This window comes from Neofelis nebulosa, chromosome X (genome assembly GCF_028018385.1).
Source record: "Neofelis nebulosa isolate mNeoNeb1 chromosome X, mNeoNeb1.pri, whole genome shotgun sequence".
In the NCBI taxonomy this organism is placed as follows: Eukaryota; Metazoa; Chordata; class Mammalia; order Carnivora; family Felidae; genus Neofelis; species Neofelis nebulosa.
Window position 1 is genome coordinate 62,879,338 of NC_080800.1, and position 15,886 is coordinate 62,895,223.

The window sequence follows — 15,886 nt, forward strand, 5'->3', positions numbered from 1 at the left end:
AACAAGAGTATACAACAATTGTAAATATTTATACACCTAACATGAAAACACTCAAATGTATAAAAGAGTTAATAACAAACATAAAGGAACTAATTCATAATAATACAATAATAGTAGGGGACGTTAACACCCCACTTATATTAATGGACAGAATATCTGTACAGAAAAGAAACCAGGAAACAATGGCTATGAATGGCACACAGGATCTGATGGACTTAACAGACATATTCAGAACATTCCATCTTAAACAGCAGAATACACATTCTTCTCAAGTGTACATAGGACATTTTCCAGAATAGATCACTTATTAGGCTTCAACAAGTACAAAAGGATTGAGACCATACCATGCATCTTTTCTGACCATAACACTATGAAACTTGAAGTTAACCACAAGAAAAGATCTGGAAATACTACAAATACATGGAGGTTAAACAATATGCTAGTAAACAATGAATGGGTCAACAAGAAAAGCAAAGTGGAAATAAAAAATACATGGAAACAAATGAAAATGAAAATGTAATGGTCCAAACCTTTGGGATGCAGTGAAAGCACTCCTCAGAAGGAACATACAAGGTATGGTATGGTAGGCAATACAAGCCTACTTCAAGAAGCAAGAAAAATATCAAATTAACAACCTGACCTTACATCTAAAGGAGCTAGAAAAACAACAAATGAAGCCTAAAGCCAGCATAAGAAGGGGAATAGTAAAGATTAGAGCAGAAATAAATGATACAGAAAATGAAAAAACAATAGAACAGATCAATGAAGCCCAGAGCTGGTTCTAGGAAACAATTAATAAAATTGATTACCCCCTAGCCAGACCTATCAAATAGAATAGTAAAAGAACACAAATAAATAAAATTACAAATGAGAGAGAGGAGAGGAGAAATAACAACCAATACCACAGAAATACAAATAATTATGAGAATATTATGGAAAATTATATGCGAACAAATTGGATAATCTGGAGGAAGTCGATAAATTCCTAGAAACATATAAACCACCTAAAGTAAAACAGGAAGAAATAAAAAAAAACTTGAACAGACACAACCAGCAAATAAATTGAATCAGTATATAAAAATCTCCCAACAAACAGAAGTTCACAGCCAGATAGCTTCACAGGTGAATTCTACCAAACATTTAAGGAAGAGTTAGTACCTATTCTTCTCAAACTATTTCAAATGATAGAATTGGAAGGAAAACTTCCAAATTCACTCTATGAGGCCAGCATTACCCTGATACCAAAACCAGAAAATATTCATTAAAAAAGAGAACTACAGGCCAATATCCCTGATGAACATGGATGCAAAACTTCTTTTTTTTTTTTTTAAATTTTTTTTTTCAACGTTTTTAATTTATTTTTTGGGACAGAGAGAGACAGAGCATGAACGGGGGAGGGGCAGAGAGAGAGGGAGACACAGAATCGGAAACAGGCTCCAGGCTCCGAGCCATCAGCCCAGAGTCTGACGCGGGGCTCGAACTCACGGACCGCGAGATCGTGACCTGGCTGAAGTCGGACGCTTAACCGACTGCGCCACCCAGGCGCCCCTGGATGCAAAACTTCTTAATAAAATACTAGGAAATAGAATCTGACAGTACATTAAAAGAATCATTCACCACAATTAAGTGGGATTTACTCCTGGGCTGCAAGGGTGGCTCATTAATTGCAAACCAATCAACATTACACACTACATTAATAAAAGAAAGTATAAGAAACATATGATCATTTTAATAGATACAGAAAAAGCATTTCACAAAGTACAATATTAATTCATGTTAAAAACCCTCAACAAAGCAGGTTTAGAGGGAATATACCTGAACATAGTAAAGGCTATATATGAAAATCCCACAGCTAATATCATCCTCAATGGGGAAAAAATCAGAGCTTTTCCTCTTTTGTCAGGAACAAGACAGGGATGTCCACTCTCACCATTGTTATTCAACATAGTACTGGAAGTCTTAATCTCAGCAATCAGACACTAAAAATAATTAAATTGGCAAGAAAGAAGTAAGACTTTCACTATTTGTAGATGACATACAGTCTGTATAGAAAACCCAAAAGAATCACCCCAAAATTGCTAGAACTGATACAGATCAGCAAAGTTGCAGGATATAAAATCAACATACAGAAATCTTTTGCATTTCCATAGACCAATAATGAAGTAGCAGGGAGAGAAATCAAGGAATCAATCCCATTTACAATTGCACCCAAAACTATATGACGCTTAAAAATAAACCTAACAAAAGAGATGAAAGATCTGTACTCTGAAAAGTATCAAACACTGATGAAAGAAACTGAAGATGACACAAAGAAATGGAAAAAAAATTCCTTGCTCATGGATTAGAAGAACAATTATTGTTAAAATGTCTATAACTGCCCAAAGCAATCTATACATTTAATGCAATACCTATCAAAATATCAACATTTTTCACAGATTCCTGAAACAAACAATCCTAAAATTTTTATAGAATAAAAAAAGACTACAAATAGCCAAAGAAACCTTGAAAAAGAAAAGCAAAGCTGGAGGCATCAGAATTCTGGACTTCAAGTTATATTACAAAGCTGTAGTGATCAAAACAATATTGTACTTGCACAAAAAATAGACGCATAGATCGATGGAACAGAATAGAAAACCCAGAGACGAATCCATAACCATATGGTCATTAATCTTTGAAAAAGGAGGAAGGAATATCCAAATGGAAAATAGTCTCCTTAACAAAAGGTGTTGGGAAAAGTGGACAGCAACATGAAAAAGAATGAAACTGGATCACTTTCTCACACCATACACAAAACTAAATTCACAATGGATGAAAGACCTAAATTTGAGACAGGAAACCATTGAAATCTTAGAGGAAAACATAGGCAGTAATGTGTGACATCAGCTAAAGCAACTTCTTTCTAGATATGTCTGCTGAGGTAAGGGAAACAAAAGCAAAATTAAGCTGTTGGGACTTCATCAAAATAAAAAGCTTTTGCACAGCGAAGTATACAATCCACAAAACTAAAAGCACCCTATAGAATGGGAGAAGATATTTACAAAGGACATATCTGATAAAGTTTGGTATTCCAAAATATATAAAGAGCATATAAAACCCAAAAAACCCCCAAATAATCCAGTTAAGAAATGGGCAGAAGACAGGAATAGATACTTTTCCAAAGACATCCAGATGTCCAGCAGACACAGGAAAAGATGGTCAACATCACTCACCATCAGGAAATATAAATCAAAACCACAATGAGATATACCCTCACACCGGTCAGAATGGTAAAATCAACAGCACAAGAAACAACAGGTGTTGGCAAGGATAATGTTGGAGAATGGAACCTTTTTTTTTGTTGCACTTTCAAGTTCACTTGTTTAGTGTGTAAAAGTCAATGGGTTTTAATATACTTAACAGAGTAATGTAACCATTACCATATCCAATTTTAGAACATTTTCATTACCTCCCAAAAAACCTTACCTCCCTTAACCCTTTCTTTTTATTGTCTTTTCATTTTTTTAAACATTCAAAGTTGACTTTATTTTCACCAATTTATTTATTTATTTATTTATTTATTTACTTATTTATTTATTATTATTTTTAAATATGAAATTTATTGTCAAATTGGTTTCCATGCAACACCCAGTGCTCATCCCAAAAGGTGCCCTCCTCACTACCTATCACCCACCCTCCCCTCTCTCCCACCCCCCCTCAACTCTCAGTTTTTTCTCAGTTTTTAAGAGTCTTTCCCTCTCTAACCTCTTTTTTTTCTTCCCCTCCCCCATAGACTTCTGTTAAGATTCTCAGGATCCACATAAGAGTAAAAACATATGGAACTGGAGAGTGTTATGCTAAGTGAAATAAGTCATACAGAGAAAGACAAATACCTTAACCCTTTCTTCCGATTCCTTTCCCTAGGCACTCATTGAATCTATTTTCTGTTTCTATAAATTTACGTATTTCTTTTCAAAGGGATCATACAATATGTGGTCTTTTATTACTGGCTTCTTTCACTCAGCATATTTTTTGAGATTCATCTATCTTGAACATATCAGTATACCATTCAGTTTTATTGCTAAGTAATATTTTATTGTATATATAGCCCATATTTTGTCTAACCATCAGTGTATGGATATTTGGGTTGTTTCTACATTTTGGCTAATTATGAAAATGTTTCTGTAAGAATCTATATTTAAGTCTTTGTGTAGATATATGTTTTCATTTCTCTTGGGCAGATACCTAGTAGTGGAATTGCTAGCTTATAGGGTAACTCTATTTAAAAAGTTTTTTATTTTTTAAAATTTACATCCAAATTAGTTAGCATATAGTGCAACAATGATTTCAGGAGTAGATTCCTTAATGCCCCTTAGCCATTTAGCCCATCCCCCGTCCCACAACCCCTCCAGCAACCCTGTTTGTTCTCCATATCTGTGAGTCTCTTCTGTTTTGTTCCCCTCCCTGTTTTTATATTATTTTTGTTTCCCTTCCCTTATGTTCATCTCTTTTGTCTATTAAAGTCCTCATATGAGTGAAGTCACATGATTTTTGTCTTTCTCTGACTGACTAATTTCACTTAGCATAATACCCTCCAGTTCTATCCATGTAGCTGCAAATGGCAAGATTTCATTTTTTTTGATCGCCGAGTAATACTCCATTGTATATATATATATACCACGTCTTCTTTATCCATTCATCCATCAAGGGACATTTGGGCTTTTTCCATACTTTGGTTATTGTTGATAGTGCTGCTATAAACATGGGGATGCATGTGTCCCTTCGAAACAGGACACCTGTATCCCGTGGATAAATGCCTAGTAGTGCAATTGCTGGGTCGTAGGATAGTTCTATTTTTAGTTTTTTGAGGAACCTCCATACTGTTTTCCAGAGTGGCTGCACCAGCTTGCATTCCCACCAACAATGCAAAAGAGATCCTCTTTCTCCACATCCTCACCAACATCTGCTGTTGCCTGAGTTGTTAACGTTAGCCATTCTGACAGGTGTAAGGTGGTGGTATCTCATTGTGGTTTTGATTTGTATTTCCCTGATGATGAGTGATGGTGAGCATTTTTTCATGTGTCGGTTGGCCATCTGGATGTCTTCCTTGGAGAAGTGTTTATTCATGTTTTTCACTCATTTCTTCACTGGATTATTCGTTTTTTGGGTGTTGAGTTTGAGAAGTTCTTTATAGATTTTGGATACTAACCCTTTATTTGATATGTCATTTGCAAATATCTTCTCCCATTCTGTCGGTTGCCTTTTAGTTTTGCTGATTGTTTCCTTCGCTGTGCAGAAGCTTTTTATTTTGATGAGGTCCCAGTAGTTCAATTTGCTTTTGTTTCCCTTGCCTCCAGAGACGTGTAGAGTAAGAAGTTGCTGCGGGCAAGATCAAGGAGGTTTTTGCCTGTTTTTCCTTGAGGATTTTGATGGCTTCCTGTCTTACATTAAGATCTTTTATCCATTTTGAGATTATTTTTGTGTGTGGTGTAAGCAGGTGGTCCAGGTTCATTCTTCTGCATGTTGCTGTCCAGTTTTAACAGCACCACTTGCTGAAGAGACTGTCTTTATCGTATTGGATATTCTTTCCTGCTTTGTCAAAGATTAGTTGGCCATACATTTGTGGATCAATTTCTGGGTTCTGTATTCTGTTCCATTGATCTGAGTGTCTGTTCTTGTGCCAGTACCATACTGACTTGATGATTATGGCTTTGTAGTATAGCTTGAAGTCTGGGATTGTGATGCCTCCTGCTTTGGTTTGCTTTTTCAAGTTTGCTTTGGCTATTCAGGGTCTTTTCTGGTTCCATACAAATTTTAGGATGGTTGGTTCCAGCTTGGTGAAGAATCCTAGCGTTATTTTGATAGGAATTGCAATGAATGTGTAGATTGCTTTGGGTAGTATGGATATTCTAACAATATTTGTTCTTCCAATCCATAAGCACGGAATGGTTTTCCATTTTATTTTTGTGTCTTCTTCAATTTCTTTCATGAGCTTTCTATAGATTTCAGGGTATAGGTATTTCACCTCTTTGGTTAGGCTTATTCCTCTGTATTTTATGGATTCTGGTGCAATCATAAATGGGATTGATTATTTGATTTCATTCTGTTCTTCATTATTGGTGTATAGGAATGCAACCGATTTCTGTGCATTGATTTTATATTCTGCCACTTTGCTGAATTCATCGATCAGTTCTAGCAGTTTTTTGGTGGAATCTTTTAGGTGTTCCATATAGAGTATAATGTCATCCACAAGGAGTGAAAGTTTGACTTCCTCCTAGCCAGTTTGAATGCCTTTTATTTCTTTGTGTTCTCTGATTGCTGAGGCTAAGACTTTCAATATTATGTTGAAAAACGGTGGCGAGAGTGGATATCCCTGTCTTGTTCCTGACCTTAGGGGGAAAGCTCTCAGTTTTTCCCCATTGAGGATGATATTAGCATTGGGTCGTTTATATATAGCTTTTATGATCTTGAGATATGCTCCTTCTATCCCTACTTTCTTGAGGGTTTTTATCAAGAAAGGAGGCTGTACTTTGTCAAATGCTTTCTCTGCATCTATTGAGAGGATCATATGGTTCTTGTCCTTTCTTTTATTGATGTGATGAATCACGTTAATTGTTTTGTGGATATTGTACCATCCCAGGTATAAATCCCACTTGGTCGTGGTGAATAATGTTTTTTAAATATGTTGTTGGATTTGGTTGGCTAATATCTTGTTGAGGATTTTGGCATCCATGTTTATTAGGGAAATTGGTCTTTAGTTCTCCTTTTTAATGGGGTCTCTCTCTGGTTTTAGGGTAAAGGTAATGCTGGCTTAATAGAAAGAGTTTGGATATCTTCCATTTCTATTTTTTGGAACAGCTTCTAGAGAATAGGTGTTAACTCTTCCTTAAATGTTTGGTAGAATTCCCCTGGAAAGCCATCTGGCCCTGGACTCTTGTTTCTTGGCAGATTTTTTATTGCTAATTTGATTTCCTTACTGGTTATGGGTCTGTTCAAATTTTCTATGTCTTCCTGTTTCAGTGTTGGTAGTGTATACATTTCTAGGAATTTGTCCATTTCTTCCAGATTACCCATTTTATTGGTATATAATAGCTCATAATATTCTCTCATTATTGTTTTTATTTCTGCTGTGTTGGTTGTGATCTCTCCTCTTTCATTTTTGATTTTACTTATTTGGGTCCTTTCCTTTTTCTTCTTGATAATACAGGCTAGTGGTTTAACAATTGTGTTAATTCTTTCAAAGAACCAGCTTCTGGTTTCATTGATCTGTTCTACTGTTTTTTTGGTTTCAATAGCATCAGTTTCTGCTCTAATCTTTATTATTTCCTGTCTTCTTCTGGTTTGGGGTTTTATTTGCTGTTTTTTTTTTTTTTTTTGCAGCTCCCTAAGGCGTAAGGTTAGGTTGTGTATCTGAGATCTTTCTTCCTTCTTTAGGAAGGCCTGGATTGCTATATGCTTTCCTCTTATGACCGCCTTTGCTGTGTCCCAGAGGTTTTGGGTTGTGGTGTTATCATTTTCATTGACTTCCATATACTTTTTAATTTCCTCTTTAACTGCTTGGTTAGCCCATTCATTCTTTAGTAGGATGTTCTTCAGTCTCCAAGTATTTGTTATGTTTCCATTTTTTTTCTTGTGGTTAATTTCGAGTTTCATAGCGTTGTGGTCTGAACATATGCATGGTATGATCTCGATCTTTTTGTACTTACTTAGGGCTGACTTGTGTCCCAGTACATCGTCCATTCTGGAGAACATTCCATGTGCACTGGAGAAGAATGTATATTCTGTTGCTTTTGGATGAAATGGTCTGAATATATCTGTTAAGTCCATCTGGTCCAATGTGTCATTCAAAGACACTGTTTCCTTGCTGATGTTTTGATTCGATGATCTGTCCATTGCTGTGAGTGGGATGTTGAAGTCTCCAACTATTATGGTATTACTATTGATGAGTTTCTTTATGTTTGTGATTAACTGATTTATATATTTGGGTGCTTCCACATTTGGTGCATAAATGTTTACAATTGTTAGGTCTTCTTGGTCTATAGACTCCTTGATAATGATATAATGCCCTTCTGCATTTCTTGATACAGTCTTTATTTTAAAGTCTAAATTGTCTGATGTAAGTATGGCTACTCCGGCTTTCTTTTGTTGATAGATGGTCCTCCATCCCCTTATTTTCAATCAGAAGGTGTCTTTAGGTCTAAAGTGGGTCTCTTGTAATCAGCATATAGATGGATCTTATTTTTTATCCATTCTGTTACCCTATGTCTTTTGATTGGAGCATTAAGTCCACTGATGTTTAGAGTGAGTACTGAAAGATATGAATTTATTGCCATTATGATGCTTATAGAGTTGGAGTTTCTGGTGGTGTTCTCTGGTCCTTTCTAATCTTTTGTTGCTTTTGATATATATATAATTTTTTTTTCTCACCTCAGAAAGTCCCCTTTAAAATTTCTTGCAGGGCTGGTTCAGTGGTCGTATACTGTTGGTAGGAATGCAAACTGGTACAGCCACTCTGGAAAACTGTTATGGAGGTCCTTCAAAAAGTTAAAATAGAACTACCCTAAGATCCAGCAATTGCACTACTAGGTATTTACACAAGGATACAAAATTACTAATTCGAAGGAATATATGCACCCCAATGTTTATAGAAGCATTATCTGCAAGAGCCAAATTAGGAAAGAGCCCCAATGTCCATCGACTGAAGAATGGAAAAAGAAGATGTGGTATATACAATGGACTATTACTCATCCATATAAAAGATTGAAATCTTGCCATTTGCAGAACATAGATAGAGTGAGAGAGTGTTATGCTATGAAATAAGTCAGTCAGAGAAAGAGAAACAGCATACGGTTGCATTCGTATGTGGAATTTAAGAAACAAAACAAACATAGGTGGAAAAAAATAGAATAAAAACAAGAGGCTGAACCTCAATATGGAGAACAAACTGATGGTTATCAGAAGGGAGGAGGGCAAGGGGATGGGTTAAATAGGTCATGATGTTTACACAGGTCACATGTTGTGGTGAGCACCTTGTGTTTCTTGTAAGTGTTGAATCACTAAATTTTATAGCTGAAACTAATATTACACTGTATTTTAACTGGAATTTAAATAAAAACTTGAAAAAGAATAAAAAAAGAAAAGAGTGATAGGTGAAGGAAGGTAGGTCAAAATACAGTCAATTTTTCAAAAAAATTGAGCAGGAATAGATAAGGGAGTTGGTTTTGTTATAATTTCTTTCTGGTGGGCAAGAGTTCTTTTTCTTTGCAACTGAATTTTGGAACATTTTATCCTCCTTAGTCTCAGTAACCTGCCTTGCTCTAAAACCAGACTTCCAGTAATCCTGGGAAGATGGTGGTGTAGGAGGACACTGGGCTCACCGTGAGTCCTGCTAATCACTTAGATTCCACCTACACCTGCCTAAATAACCCAGAAAACCACCACAAGACTAGCAGAATGGAGTCTCCTGAGCCAAGCGCATACGAGAGGCCCACGGAAGAGGGTAGGAAGGGCAGAGAGGTGGTGCGCGCTACACGGACTGGCGGTAGGAAGCCGGGGAAGAGGGGTGGCCCACCAGCCAAGCAGAGACCCTGAGTCTGGCTTGCAAGAGCGGAGGGGCCAGATAGAGTGTGTTCCGATAGCAAGAGGGACTTGACATCTGGAAGGTTATAAGCTAACAGCTCTGCTGGGAGAAAGGGAGGGCTCGAGGACAACGGGAGGGAGAGTTCTTGAGCCCCGGACAACAGAGCTCAGCTTGGCAGGGAACAAAGGCACTCACCAGTGCCATCTCCCTCGCCCATCCCCCAGCAAAAATACCAAAGGGAACCAGTTCCTGCCAGGGAACTTGCTTGCACCACGCAAACACCCAACACTGTGCTTCTCCGGATCCATCCCTCCGGCGGGTCTGACTCCCTCCTGCTGCCGCAGGGCCCCTCCGAAGCAGATCTCTGAAGGAAAAGCAAGCTGAGCCTGCCCCTCCTGCCCCTGTGCACCTTGCTGATCCACCCCAGCTAATACACCAGATCCCCAGCACCACAAGCCTAGTAGTGTGCATGTAGCCCAGATGGGCCACGCCACCCCACAGTGAATCCCGCCCCTAGGAAAGGGGAAGAGAAGGCACACACCAGTCTGACTGTGGCCCCAGCGGTGGGCTGGGGGCAGACATCAGGTCTGACTGCGGCCCGCCCACCAATGAAAGTTATTCAAGACAGCACAGGGGAAGTGCCCTGCAGTCCCACATCGCTCCAGGGACTATCCAAAATCATGAAACGGAAGAATTCCCCTCAAAAAACGTCCAGGAAATAACAACAGCTAACGAACTGATAAAAAATGATTTAAACAATAGAACAAAAAGTGAATTTAGAATAATAGTCATAAAATTATTCGCTGGGCTTGAAAACAGTATAAAGGACAGCAGAGAATCTCTTGCTACAGAGATCAAGGGACTAAGGAACAGCCAGGAGGAGCTAAAAAAATGCTATCAATGAACTGCAAAATAAAATGGAGGCAACTAGGGCTTGGATTGAAGAGGCAAAGGAGCGAATAGGTGAACTAGAAGATAAAATTATGGAAAAAGAAGAAGCTGAGAAAAAGAGAGATAAAAAAATACAGGGGTATGAGAGGAAAATTAGAGAACGAAGTGATGCACTAAAGAGAAACAATCTATGCATAATTGGTATCCCAGACAAGGAAGAGAGAGGGAAAGGTGCTGAAGGGGTACTTGAAGAAATAATAGCTGAGAACTTCCCGGATCTGGGGAAGGAAAAAGGCATTGAAATCCAAGAGGCACAGAGAACTCCCTTCAGACGGAACTTGAATTGATCTTCTGCACAACATATCATAGTGAAACTGGCAAAATACAAGGATAAAGAGAAAATTCTGAAAGCAGCTAGAGATAAAGGTGCTCTAACATATAAAGGGAGACCTATAAGACTCGTGACTGATCTCTCTACTGAAACTTGGCAGGCCAGAAAGGAATGGCAGGAGATCTTCAATGTGATGAACAGAAAAAATATGCAGCCGAGAATCCTTTATCCAGCAAGGCTGTCATTTAGAATAGAAGGAGAGATAAAGGTCTTCCCAAACAAACAAAAACTGAAGGAATTCGTCACCACTAAACCAGCCCTACAAGAGATCCTAAGGGGGATCCTGTGAGACGAAGTACCACAGACATCGCTACAAGCATGAAACCTACTGACATCACAATGACTCTAAACCCATATCTTTCTATAATAACACTGAATGTAAATGGACTAAATGCGCCAACCAAAAGACACAGGGTATCAGAATGGATAAAAAAACAAGACCCATCTATTTGCTGTCTACAAGAGACTGATTTTAGACCTGAGGACACCCTCAGATTGAGAGTGAGGGGATGGGGAACTATTTATCATGCCACTGGAAGTCAAAAGAAAGTTAGAGTAGCCATATTATATCAGACAAACTAGACTTTAAAAGCTGTAACAAGAGATGAAGAAGGGCATTATATAATAATTACAGGGTCTATCCATCAGGAAGAGCTAACAATTATAAATGTCTATGTGTCGAATACAGGAGCCCCCAAATATATAAAACAATTACTCACAAACAGAAGCAACCTTATTGATAAGAATGTGGTAATTGCAGGGGACTTTAATACTCCACTTACAGAAATGGATAGATCATCTAGACACACGGTCAATAAAGACACAAGGGCCCTGAATGATACATTGGATCAGATGGACTTGACAGATCTATTTAGAACTCTGCATCCCAAAGCAACAGAATATACTTTCTTCTCGAGTGCACATGGAACATTCTCCAAGATAGATCATATACTGGGTCACAAAACAGCCCTTCATAAGTTTACAAGAATTGAAATTATACCATGCATACTTTCAGACCACAATGCCATGAAGCTTGAAATCAACCACAGGAAAAAGTCTGGAAAACCTCCAAAAGCATGGAGGTTAAACAAAACCCTACTAAAGAATGAGTGGGTCAACCAGGCAATTAGAGAAGAAATTAAAAAATATATGGAAACAAATGAAAATGAAAATACAGCAATCCAAATGCTTTGGGATGCAGTGAAGGCAGTCCTGAGAGGAAAATACATTGCAATCCAGGCCTATCTCAAGAAACAAGAAAAATCCCCAATACAAAATCTAACAGCACACCTAAAGGAAATAGAAGCAGAACAGCAAAGACAGCCTAAATCCAGCAGAAGAAGAGAAAAAATAAAGACTAGAACAGAAATAGACAATATAGAATCTAAAAAAACTGTAGAGCAAATCAACGAAACCAAGAGTTGGTTTTTTGAAAAAATAAACAAAATGGATAAACCTCTAGCCAGGCTTCTCAAAAAGAAAAGGGAGATGACCCAAATAGATAAAATCATGAATGAAAATGGAATTATTACAACCAATCCCTCAGAGATACAAGCAATTCTCAGGGAATACTATGAAAAATTATATGCCAACCATCTGGACAACCTGGAAGAAATGGACAAATTCCTAAACACCCACACTCTTCCAAAACTCAATCAGGAGGAAATAGAAAGCTTGAACAGACCCATAACCAGCGAAGAAATTGAATCGGTTATCAAAAATCTCCAAAGAAATAAGAGTCCAGGACCAGATGGCTTCCCAGGGGAGTTCTACCAGACGTTTAAAGCAGAGAAAACACCTATCCTTCTCAAGCTATTCCAAAAAATAGAAAGGGAAGGCAAACTTCCAGAATCATTCTATGAAGCCAGTATTACTTTGATTCCTAAACCAGATAGAGACCCAGTAAAAAAAAGAGAACTATAGGCCAATATCCCTGATGAATATGGATGCAAAAATTCTCAATAAGATACTAGCAAATCAAATTCAACAGCATATAAAAAGAATTATTCACCATGATCAAGTGGGATTCATTCCTGGGCTGCAGGACTGGTTCAACATTTGCAAATCAATCAGTGTGATACATCACATTAATAAAAGAAAAGATAACCATATGATCCTGTCAATCAATGCAGAAAAAGCATTTGACAAAATTGAGCAACGTCTCTTAATAAAAACCCTCGAGAAAGTCGGGATAGAAGGAACATACTTAAACATCATAAAAGCCATTTATGAAAAGCCCACAGCTAACATCATCCTTAGTGGGGAAAAACTGAGAGCTTTTTCCCTGAGATCAGGAACACGACAGGGATGCCCATTCTCACCGCTGTTGTTGAACATAGTGTTGGAAGTTCTAGCATCTGCAATCAGACAACAAAAGGAAATCAAAGGCATCAAAATTGGCAAAGATGAAGTTAAGCTTTCACTTTTTGCAGATGACATGATATTATACATGGAAAATCCAATAGACTCCACCAGAAGTCTGCTAGAACTGATACATGAATTTAGCAAAGTTGTAGGATACAAAATCAATGTACAGAAATCAGTTGCATTCTTATACACTAACAATGAAGCAACAGAAAGACAAATAAAGAAACTGATCCCATTCACAATTGCACCAAGAAGCATAAAATACCTAGGAATAAACCTAACCAAAGATGTAAAAGATCTGCATGCTGAAAACTATAGAAAGCTTATGAAGGAAATTGACGAAGATATAAAGAAATGGAAAAACATTCCCTGCTCATGGATTGGAAGAATAAATATTGTCAAAATGTCAATACTACCCAAAGCTATCTACACATTCAATGCAATCCCAAGCAAAATTGCACCAGCATTCTTCTCGAAGCTAGAACAAGCAATCCTAAAATTCATATGGAACCACTAAAGGCCCCGAATAGCCAAAGTAATTTTGAAGAAGAAGACCAAAGCAGGACGCATCACATTCCCAGACTTTAGCCTCTACTACAAAGCTGTCATTATCAAGACAGCATGGTATTGGCACAAAAACAGACACATAGACCAATGGAATAGAATAGAAACCCCAGAACTAGACCCACAAATGTATGGCCAACTCATCTTTGACAAAGCAGGAAAGAACATCCAATGGGAAAAAGACAGTCTCTTTAACCAATGGTGCTGGGAGAACTGGACAGCAACATGCAGAAGATTGAAACTAGACCACTTTCTGACACCATTCACAAAAATAAACTCAAGATGGATAAAGGACCTGAATGTGAGACAGGAAACCATCAAAACCCTAGAGGAAAAAGCGGGAAAAGACCTCTTTGACCTCAGCCGTAGCAATTTCTTACTTGACACATCCCCAAAGGCAAGGGAATTAAAAGCAAAAATGAACTACTGGGACCTTATGAAGATAAAAAGCTTCTGTACAGCAAAGGAAACAACCAACAAAACTAAAAGGTAACCAACGGAATGGGAAAAGATATTTGCAAATGACATATCGGACAAAGGGCTAGTATCCAAAATGTATAAAGAGTTCACCAAACTCCACACCCGAAAAACAAATCCAGTGAAGAAATGGGCAGAAAACATCAATAGACACTTCTCTAAAAAGACATCCGGATGGCCAACTGGCACATGAAAAGATGCTCAACTTCGCTCCTCATCACAGAAATACAAATGAAAACCACACTCAGATATCACCTCACGCCAGTCAGAGTGGCCAAAATGAACAAATCAGGAGACTATAGATGCTGGAAAGGATGTGGAGAAACAGGAACACTCTTGCACTGTTGGTGGGAATGCAAATTGGTGCAGCCGCTCTGGAAAACAGTGTGGAGGTTCCTCAAAAAATTAAAAATAGACCTACCCTATGACCCAGCAATAGCTGCTAGGAATTTACCCAAGGGATACAGGAGTACTGATGCATAGGGGCACTTGTACCCCAGTGTTTATAGCAGCACTCTCAACAATAGCCAAAGTATGGAAAGAACCTAAATGTCCATCAACTGATGAATGGATAAAGAAATTGTGGTTTATATACACAATGGAGTACTACGTGGCAATGAGAAAGAATGAAATATGGCCCTTTGTAGCAACATTGATGGAACTGGAGAGTGTGATGCTACGTGAAATAAGCCATACAGAGAAAGACAGATACCATATGGTTTCACTCTTATGTGGATCCTGAGAAACTTAACAGAAACTCATGGGGGAGGGGAAGGAAAAAAAAAGAGGTTAGAGTGGAAGAGAGCCAAAGCATAAGAGACTGTTAAAAACTGAGAACAAACTGAGGGTTGATGGGGGGTAGGAGGGAGGGGAGGGTGGTTGATGGGTATTGAGGAGGGCACCTTTTGGGATGAGTACTGGGTGTTGTATGGAAACCAATTTGACATTAAACTTCATATATTAAAAAAAAGTAAATAAATAAAACCAGACTTCCAGGTAGAGACCCTGGGACTAGATATTCTAACTATAAACCTTTAGAAAGGCATGTTTCCCATCTCTGCTCCTCATCTCAGTGCCTTTCCATGTCCTCATCAGCCTCATTTACCCCAATTTCTGACATGTATTATAATTTTAACTCAAAATTTTTCTCAGCTATTGAATTATTGGGACTAGCTGCTAAAAATTACTCTCTGATGCCTGGTATTTGCAACACAAACAGATGCTTCAGGCACAGTAGTAAGCATAACATCACGAGGAGACAAAGAACAGGTGATGGTAGGGGTATGTGACATGAGAATTTAACTTCCAGCTTTTCACACACACACAAATCTCATTATGACCCAAAAAATATGGTGGGAGAAAGGTGGAAGGACAAAGTTCTACTTCCTCATTTTTCCTTTGCTGCTCTGCCTTTTATAAAAGTAGACTACATGCATGTGTAGGCTTGCCCACATATACATCTTTTATTTCTTTGTGTATGTAAACCAGTCTAAAGGAGAATGGGAATGATATTTTAAAGAAAATTTAACCAGTATGAACAAATTATGGTAGAGAAATGTGAGCTGATGCCCACTGGTTAAATTAACTCAAGCAAAACACCATGAGTGGCCAACTGGCAGGATTGCTTACAAATATACACA

At 38.0% G+C, this 15,886-nt stretch overlaps 1 protein-coding gene across 2 annotated transcripts in view; it reads right to left on the reverse strand.

The window, feature by feature from the left end:
• ZDHHC15 (zinc finger DHHC-type palmitoyltransferase 15) overlaps positions 1-15,886 on the reverse strand; it is a 210,338-nt gene that overhangs the window by 56,142 nt on the left and 138,310 nt on the right. The gene's annotated exons all lie outside the window — the stretch shown is intronic.